General features: G+C 47.3%; 3 non-coding genes across 3 annotated transcripts; all 3 read right to left on the reverse strand.

The window, feature by feature from the left end:
* Positions 1-2,493: 2,493 nt before the first annotated feature.
* Positions 2,494-2,565, reverse strand: trnae-cuc. Its single transcript has one exon. It is a non-coding gene; the product is annotated as a tRNA-Glu (tRNA).
* Positions 2,566-4,555: 1,990 nt separating this feature from the next.
* Positions 4,556-4,627, reverse strand: trnae-cuc. Its single transcript has one exon. It is a non-coding gene; the product is annotated as a tRNA-Glu (tRNA).
* Positions 4,628-8,654: 4,027 nt separating this feature from the next.
* On the reverse strand, positions 8,655-8,726 carry trnae-cuc. Its single transcript has one exon. It is a non-coding gene; the product is annotated as a tRNA-Glu (tRNA).
* Positions 8,727-9,198: the final 472 nt, after the last annotated feature.

A 9,198-nucleotide genomic window follows, 5' to 3' on the forward strand; every position in this document is an offset into this window, starting at 1 on the left:
AATCATCAAAGCTGTGATTTTACCTGTGCTTTTACTAATCAGTTCTGTTTTTATCCCCCCCCGAAGGAGTATTTTAGCCCTGGAGCGGATGCTCTTCTACTTTCTGTGGGGAAGCAAGTGGGAGAGGCTGAGGAGGGAGGTGGTCAAGAGGCCCAGGTCCAAGGGGGGGAAAGGCTTGCCTGACCTCTACTTGTTCCTGGGCAGCCGCTACACAGCATTACATCTGACTCTTGCCACCTCCCCGGTCAATAACAAGACACAGGCCCTCGCACGGTTCTGGCTGGGATCTTACCTCAGGACACTGAGGCTGATCCCAGTCGACCTGCGAGCCCCAGTCTCTTTCCTGCTCCCCACCCACTACTTCCAGCTCCAGAAATTTTTAAGACATTTTAAACTGGAAAAGGAAGCAGTCACGGTTTTAACTAAACACCGCTCTCTTCTCTCTCTTGTGCAGGAGCGGGAACCAGTATGTCCAGTGCGCGGGCCCGCTATAGGCGAGCCCACAACGGTCTGGCGCAACGTGGCCCATCCTGCTCTCCTGAATCGGCATCGGGACCTGTCCTGGATGGTCGCCCACGATATCCTCCCGGTCAGGGCCGTTATGCACTCACGGGGCATGGCGAGGACATCCGTGTGCCCCCGACCGGGCTGCAGCCAAGAAGAGTCGGTGAGGCACATGCTCTGGGAGTGCAGAGCCGCCAGGGACCTGTGGAAGGAAGCAGGCCCCCTGATCACCTCGTGTCTGCCAGCAGGGGAGGACCTAACACCTCAGCTCGTGCTGTACGGGGTGGGCCGAAGGCCCATTCCACCGAAGGCCTTCACCAAGTTCTGGCCCACCCTCACGTGTCTGAAGGAAGCACTGTGGTCCTCCCGTAACCTGCTGGTAGCAAAAGCGTAGAGACCACCCCCAGGCAGTGGCCATGGTAGCCACGGAAGCCCTGGGGTGGTACGAACGGAAGGGGGCCTCGACCCCAGGCGAAGGGTCCCCCACAACACCCTAGGTCCCGGCGGCCACGGCCTGACAGCGCTGCGGCGCCTAGGGCGATGCGCCTAGGGGAGGGATCTCCTCTGGGCCCCAAAGGACGGGACGATGGTCTATTCGGGAGAGCAGGATGAGGCGAGTTTGATAAGGACTCACCCCGCTCCTGTACAAGCGATTGAAGACAGCCTTTTAACAAAGTGACTTTTTAACATGTTTCTAACGTCTTAAAAATGTTTTATCTTTGTTGAATCATTTCGTACACATTTTAAATGGCTTTTACAGATTTCTTTTTACAAAGAAAGTACTTTTATTCATAGTTGTTGTCATTGGTTTTAACAACACGTACTTTTAACAAATTTAAATGTAAATTCAAATGCTGTGTTTTATGCCTTGTTGCCGTTTTTATGTGTATAAATGATTAAATGAATGTATGAGCTGTTTTTTTTAAAGCAATTGTGAAAATAAAACTTTTCCAAAAGAAAAAAATATGTGCGACAACCTACTAAATTCATAGTGACAGGTTGCACAAGTAAACAAGGAGAATAGACTATTTCCATGACCGGGAATCGAACCCGAGCCACGGCGGGGAGAGCGCCGAATCCTAACCACTAGACCACCAGGGAAGGATAATACAGTGAAAATTGGTTCTCAGTGTGAGCTGGTACATATGTGCGATAACCTTCTATATTCATTGTGACAGGTTGTAGAAGTAAAGATGTAGCAATAGAGTAGTTCCCTGACCGGGAATCGAACCCGGGCCGCGGCGGTGAGAGCGCCGAATCCTAAACACTAGACCACCAGGGAAGGGTACGACAGTGCAAATCGGTTCCAAGTGTGAGCTGGTACATATGTGCGATAACCTATATTCATTGTGACAGGTTGTACAAGTAAACATGTAGCAAAAGATTAGTTCCCTGACCGTGAATCGAACCCGGGCCGCAGCGGTGAGAGCGCCGAATCCTAACCACTAGACCACCAGGGAAGGGTACTACAGTGCAAATCGGGAGTCGAACTGGGAGTCGAACTACCAGGGAAGGGTACTACAGTGGAAATCGGGAGTCAAACCCGGGCCGCGGCGGTGAGAGCGCCGAATCCTAACCACTAGACCACCAGGGAAGGGTACTACAGTGCAATTCGTTTCCCAGTTTGAAATGCAAGGAAGCTCCTTCCTCTGCAAGGAAGAAGCTACTGCTCCAAAACCGCCATAAAAAGCCATACTACAGTTTGGGGACAATGATCCTAGTTTTTGGAGAAATGTCCTCTGGTCTGATGAAACAAAAATCGAACTGTTTGGCCGTAATGACCATTGTTATGTTTGGAGGGAAAAGGTGAGGATTTCAAGCCGAAGAACACCATCATGTTGTGGGGTTGCTTTGCTGCAGGAGGGTCTAGTGCACCACTAGAACACCTGGGAAGGACACAGCAGGGCAAATCGGTTTGCAATTTGAAGTGCGACAACCTACTAAATTCATAGTGACAGGTTGCACAAGTAAACAAGGAGCATAGACTATTTCCCTGACCGGGAATCGAACCCGGGCCGCGGCGGTGAGAGCGCCGAATCCTAACCACTAGACCACCAGGGAAGGATAATACAGTGCAAATTGGTTCTCGGTGTGAGCTGGTACATATGTGCGATAACCTTCTATATTCATTGTGACAGGTTGCACAAGTAAACATGTAGCAAAGGAGTAGTTCCCTGACCGGGAATCAAACCCCAGCCGCAGCGGTGAGAGCGCCGAATCCTAACCACTAGACCACCAGGGAAGGATACTACAGTGCAAATCCGTTCCAAGTGTGAGCTGGTACATATGTGTGATAACCTTCCATATTCATTGTGACAGGTTGTACAAGTTTGAAATGGTACATATAGTTGAAGTCGTAAGTTTCCATCCACTTAGGCTGGAGTCATTAAAACCTGTTTGTCAACCCCTCCACACATTTCTTGCTAACAAACGATAGTTTTGGCAGTCGGTTAGGACATCTACTTTGTGCATGACACAAGTAATTTTTCCAACAATTGTTTACAGAGGGATTATTTCACTTATAATTCACTGTATCACAAATTCAGTGGGCCAGAAGTTTACATACACTAAGTTGGCTGTGCCTTTAAACAGTTTGTAAAATTCCCGAAAATGATGTCATGGCTTTAGAAGCTTCTGATAGGCTAATTGACATCCTTTGAGTCAATTGGAGGTGTACCTGTAGATGTATTTCAAGGCCTACCTTCAAACTCAGTGCCTCTTTGCTTGACTCCATGGGAAAAGCAAAGGAAATCAGCCAAGACCTCAGAAAAAAATGTAGATCTCCAAAAGTCTGGTTCCTCCTTGGGAGCAATTTCCAAAAGCCTGAAGGTACCTCGCTCATCTGTAGAAACAATAGTACGCAAGTATAAACACCATGGGACCACGCAGGCGTCATACCGCTCAGGAAGGAGACGCGTTCTCTCTCCTAGAGATGAACGTACTTTGGGTCGAAAAGTGCAAATCCATCCCAGAACAAAAGCAAAGGACCTTGTGAAGATGCTGGTGGAAACAGGTACAAAATGGTCTATATCCACAGGCAAACGAGTCCTATATCGACATACCCCGAGAGGCCGCTCAGCAAGGAAGAAGCTACTGCTCCAAAACTGCCATAAAAAAGCCATACTACAGTTTGGGGACAAAGATCCTAGTTTTTGGAGAAATGTCCTCTGGTCTGATGAAACAAAAATCGAAAAAAATGTAGACCTCCACAAGTCTGGTTCCTCCTTGGGAGCAATTTCCAAACGCCTGAAGGTACCTCGCTCATCTGTAGAAACAATAGTACGCAAGTATAAACAGCATGGTATGACGCAGGCGTCATACCGCTCAGGAAGGAGACGCGTTCTCACTCCTAGAGATAAAAAATATAAAATAAAGATGAACGTACTTTGGGTCGAAAAGTGCAAATCCATCCCAGAACAACAGCAAAGGACCTTGTGAAGATGCTGGAGGAAACAGGTACAAAATGGTCTATATCCACAGGCAAACGAGTCCTATATCGACATACCCCGAGAGGCCGCTCAGCAAGGAAGAAGCTACTGCTCCAAAACCGCCATAAAAAAGCCATACTACAGTTTGGGGACAAAGATCCTAGTTTTTGGAGAAATGTCCTCTGGTCTGATGAAACAAAAATCGAACTGTTTGGCCATAATGACCATTGTTATGTTTGGAGGGAAAAGGGGGAGGCTTTCAAGCCGAAGAACACCATCATGTTGTGGGGGTGCTTTGCTGCAGTAGGGTCTGGTGCACCACTAGAACACCTGGGAAGGACACTGCAGGGCAAATCGGTTTGCAATTTGAAGTGGTACATATGTGCGACAACCTACTAAATTCATAGTGACAGGTTGTACAAGTAAACATGTAGCAAAAGAGTAGTTCCCTGACCGGGAATCGAACCCAGGCCGTGGCGGTGAGAGCGCCGAATCCTAACCACTAGACCACCAGGGAAGGGTACTACAGTGCAAATCGGTTCCAAGTGTGAGCTGGTACATATGTGCGATAACCTATATTTATTGTGACAGGTTGTACAAGTAAACATGTAGTAATAGAGTAGTTCCCTGACCGGGAATCGAACCCGGGCCGCGGCGGTGAGAGCGCCGAATCCTAACCACTAGACCACCAGGGAAGGGTACTACAGTGTAAATCGGTTCCAAGTGTGAGCTGGTACATATGTGCGATAACCTATATTCATTGTGACAGGTTGTACAAGTAAACATGTAGCAAAAGAGTAGTAGACCACTAGGGAAGTGTACTACAGTGCAAATCGGGAGTCGAACTGGGAGTAGAACCACCAGGGAAGGGTACTACAGTGGAAATCAGGAGTCGAACCCGGGCTGCGGCGGTGAGAGCGCAGAATCCTAACCACTAGACCACCAGGGAAGGGTACTACAGTGCAAATCAGGAGTCGAACTGGGAGTCGAACCACCAGGGAAGGGTACTACAGTGGAAATCAGGAGTCGAACCCGGGCTGCGGCGGTGAGAGCGCCGAATCCTAACCACTAGACAACCAGGGAAGGGTACAACAGTGCAAATCGGTTCCCAGTGTGAGCTGGTACATATGTGCGATAACCTTCTATATTAATTGTGACAGGTTGCACACGTAAACATGTAGCAAAAGACTAGTTCCCTGATCAGGAATCGAACCCGGGCCGCGGCGGTGAGAGCGCAGAATCCTAACCACTAGACCACCAGGGAAGGGTACTACAGTGCAATTCGTTTCCCAGTTTGAAATGGTACATATAGTTGAAGTCGTAAGTTTCCATCCACTTAGGCTGGAGTCATTAAAACCTGTTTGTCAACCCCTCCCCACATTTCTTGCTAACAAACGATCGTTTTGGCAGACGGTTAGGACATCTACTTTGTGCATGACACAAGTCATTTTTCCAACAATTGTTTACAGAGGGATTATTTCACTTATAATTCACTGTATCACAAATTCAGTGGGCCAGAAGTTTACATACACTAAGTTGGCTGTGCCTTTAAACAGTTTGTAAAATTCCCGAAAATGATGCCATGGCTTTAGAAGCTTCTGATAGGCTAATTGACATCCTTTGAGTCAATTGGAGGTGTACCTGTAGATGTATTTCAAGGCCTACCTTCAAACTCAGTGCCTCTTTGCTTGACTCCACGGGAAAAGCAAAGGAAATCAGCCAAGACCTCAGAAAAAATGTAGACCTCCACAAGTCTGGTTTCTCCTTGGGAGCAATTTCCAAACGCCTGAAGGTACCTCGCTCATCTGGACAGCGGAGTCAATCACCACCTTCCGGAGACACCTGAAACCCCACCTCTTTAAGGAATACCTAGGATAGGATAAGTAATCCTTCTCACCCCCCCTAAAAGATTTAGATGCACTATTGTAAAGTTGCTGTTCCACTGGATGTCATAAGGTGAATGCACCAATTTGTAAGTCGCTCTGGATAAGAGCGTCTGCTAAATGACTTAAATGTAAATGTAAATGTATCTGTAGAAACAATAGTACGCAAGTATAAACACCATGGGACCACGCAGGCGTCATACCGCTCAGGAAGGAGACGCGTTCTCTCTCCTAGAGATGAACGTACTTTGGGTCGAAAAGTGCAAATCCATCCCAGAACAACAGCAAAGGACCTTGTGAAGATGCTGGAGGAAACAGGTACAAAATGGTCTATATCCACAGGCAAACGAGTCCTATATCGACATACCCCGAGAGGCCGCTCAGCAAGGAAGAAGCTACTGCTCCAAAACCGCCATAAAAAAGCCATACTACAGTTTGGGGACAAAGATCCTAGTTTTTGGAGAAATGTCCTCTGGTCTGATGAAACAAAAATCGAAAAAAATGTAGACCTCCACAAGTCTGGTTCCTCCTTGGGAGCAATTTCCAAACGCCTGAAGGTACCTCGCTCATCTGTAGAAACAATAGTACGCAAGTATAAACACCATGGTATGGCGCAGGCGTCATACCGCTCAGGAAGGAGACGCGTTCTCTCTCCTAGAGATGAACGACTTTGGGTCGAAAAGTGCAAATCCATCCCAGAACAACAGCAAAGGACCTTGTGAAGATGCTGGAGGAAACAGGTACAAAATGGTCTATATCCACAGGCAAACGAGTCCTATATCGACATACCTCGAGAGCCCGCTCAGAACACCATCATGTTGTGGGGTGCTTTGCTGCAGGAGGGTCTGGTGCACCACTAGAACACCTGGGAAGGACACTGCAGTGCAAATCGGTTCCCAGTGTGAGATGGTACATATGTGCGATAACCTTCTATATTCATTGTGACAGGTTGCACAAGTAAACATGTAGCAAAAGCATAGTTCCCTGAACGGGAATCAAACCCGGATGTCGCGGCGGTGAGAGCGCCTCGAATCCTAACCACTAGACCACCAGGGAAGGGTACTACAGCGTAAATTGGTTCCCAGTGTGAGCTGGTACATATGTGCGATAACCTTCTATATTCATTGTGACAGGTTGCACACGTAAACATGTAGCAAAAGAGCAGTTCACTGACCGGGAATCGAATCCTAACCACTAGACCACCAGGGAAGGATACTACAGTGCAATTCGTTCTCAGTTTGAAATGGTACATATAGTTGAAGTCGTAAGTTTCCATCCACTTAGGCTGGAGTCATTAAAACTTTGGGTCGAAAAGTGCAAATCCATCCCAGAACAACAGCAAAGGACCTTGTGAAGATGCTGGAGGAAACAGGTACAAAATGGTCTACATCCACAGGCAAACGAGTCCTATATCGACATACCCCGAGAGGCCGCTCAGCAAGGAAGAAGCTACTGCTCCAAAACCGCCATAAAAAAGCCATACTACAGTTTGGGGACAAAGATCCTAGTTTTTGGAGAAATGTCCTCTGGTCTGATGAAACAAAAATCGAAAAAATGTAGACCTCCACAAGTCTGGTTCCTCCTTGGGAGCAATTTCCAAACGCCTAAGGTACCTCGCTCATCTGTAGAAACAATAGTACGCAAGTATAAACACCATGGTATGGCGCAGGCGTCATACCGCTCAGGAAGGAGACGCGTTCTCTCTCCTAGAGATGAACGTACTTTGGGTCGAAAAGTGCAAATCCATCCCAGAACAACAGCAAAGGACCTTGTGAAGATGCTGGAGGAAACAGGTACAAAATGGTCTATATCCACAGGCAAACGAGTCCTATATCGACATACCTCGAGAGCCCACTCAGAACACCATCATGTTGTGGGGGTGCTTTGCTGCAGGAGGGTCTGGTGCACCACTAGAACACCTGGGAAGGACACTGCAGTGCAAATCGGTTCCCAGTGTGAGATGGTACATATGTGCGATAACCTTCTATATTCATTGTGACAGGTTGCACAAGTAAACATGTAGCAAAAGCATAGTTCCCTGAACGGGAATCAAACCCGGGTCGCGGCGGTGAGAGCGCCGAATCCTAACCACTAGACCACCAGGGAAGGGTACTACAGCGTAAATTGGTTCCCAGTGTGAGCTGGTACATATGTGCGATAACCTTCTATATTCATTGTGACAGGTTGCACACGTAAACATGTAGCAAAAGAGCAGTTCACTGACCGGGAATCGAATCCTAACCACTAGACCACCAGGGAAGGATACTACAGTGCAATTCGTTTCCCAGTTTGAAATGGTACATATAGTTGAAGTCGTAAGTTTCCATCCACTTAGGCTGGAGTCATTAAAACTTTGGGTCGAAAAGTGCAAATCCATCCCAGAACAACAGCAAAGGACCTTGTGAAGATGCTGGAGGAAACAGGTACAAAATGGTCTACATCCACAGGCAAACGAGTCCTATATCGACATACCCCGAGAGGCCGCTCAGCAAGGAAGAAGCTACTGCTCCAAAACCGCCATAAAAAAGCCATACTACAGTTTGGGGACAAAGATCCTAGTTTTTGGAGAAATGTCCTCTGGTCTGATGAAACAAAAATCGAACTGTTTGGCCATAATGACCATTGTTATGTTTGGAGGGAAAAGGGGGAGGCTTTCAAGCCGAAGAACACCATCATGTTGTGGGGGTGCTTTGCTGCAGGAGAGTCTTGTGCACCACTAGAACACCTGGGAAGGACACTGCAGTGCAAATCGGTTTGCAATTTGAAGTGGTACATATGTGCGACAACCTACTAAATTCATAGTGACAGGTTGCACAAGTAAACAAGGAGCATAGACTATTTCCCTGACCGGGAATCGAACCCGGGCCGCGGCGGTGAGAGCGCCGAATCCTAACCACTAGACCACCAGGGAAGGATAATACAGTGCAAATTGGTTCTCAGTGTGAGCTGGTACATATGTGCGATAACCTTCTATATTCATTGTGACAGGTTGTACAAGTAAACATGTAGCAAAAGAGTAGTTCCCTGACCGGGAATCGAACCCAGGCCGCGGCGGTGAGAGCGCCGAATCCTAACCACTAGACCACCAGGGAAGGGTACTACAGTGCAATTCGTTTCCCATTTTGAAATGGTACATATAGTTGAAGTCGTAAGTTTCCATCCACTTAGGCTGGAGTCATTAAAACCTGTTTGTCAACCCCTCCACACATTTTTTGCTAACAAACGATAGTTTTGGCAGTCGGTTAGAACATCTGCTTTGTGCATGACACAAGTAATTTTTCCAACAATTGTTTACAGAGGGATTATTTCACTTATAATTCACTGTATCACAAATTCAGTGGGCCAGAAGTTTACATACACTAAGTTGGCTGTGCCTTTAAACA

Source organism: Oncorhynchus gorbuscha, unplaced genomic scaffold (genome assembly GCF_021184085.1).
Source record: "Oncorhynchus gorbuscha isolate QuinsamMale2020 ecotype Even-year unplaced genomic scaffold, OgorEven_v1.0 Un_scaffold_2669, whole genome shotgun sequence".
Taxonomy (NCBI): Eukaryota; Metazoa; Chordata; class Actinopteri; order Salmoniformes; family Salmonidae; genus Oncorhynchus; species Oncorhynchus gorbuscha.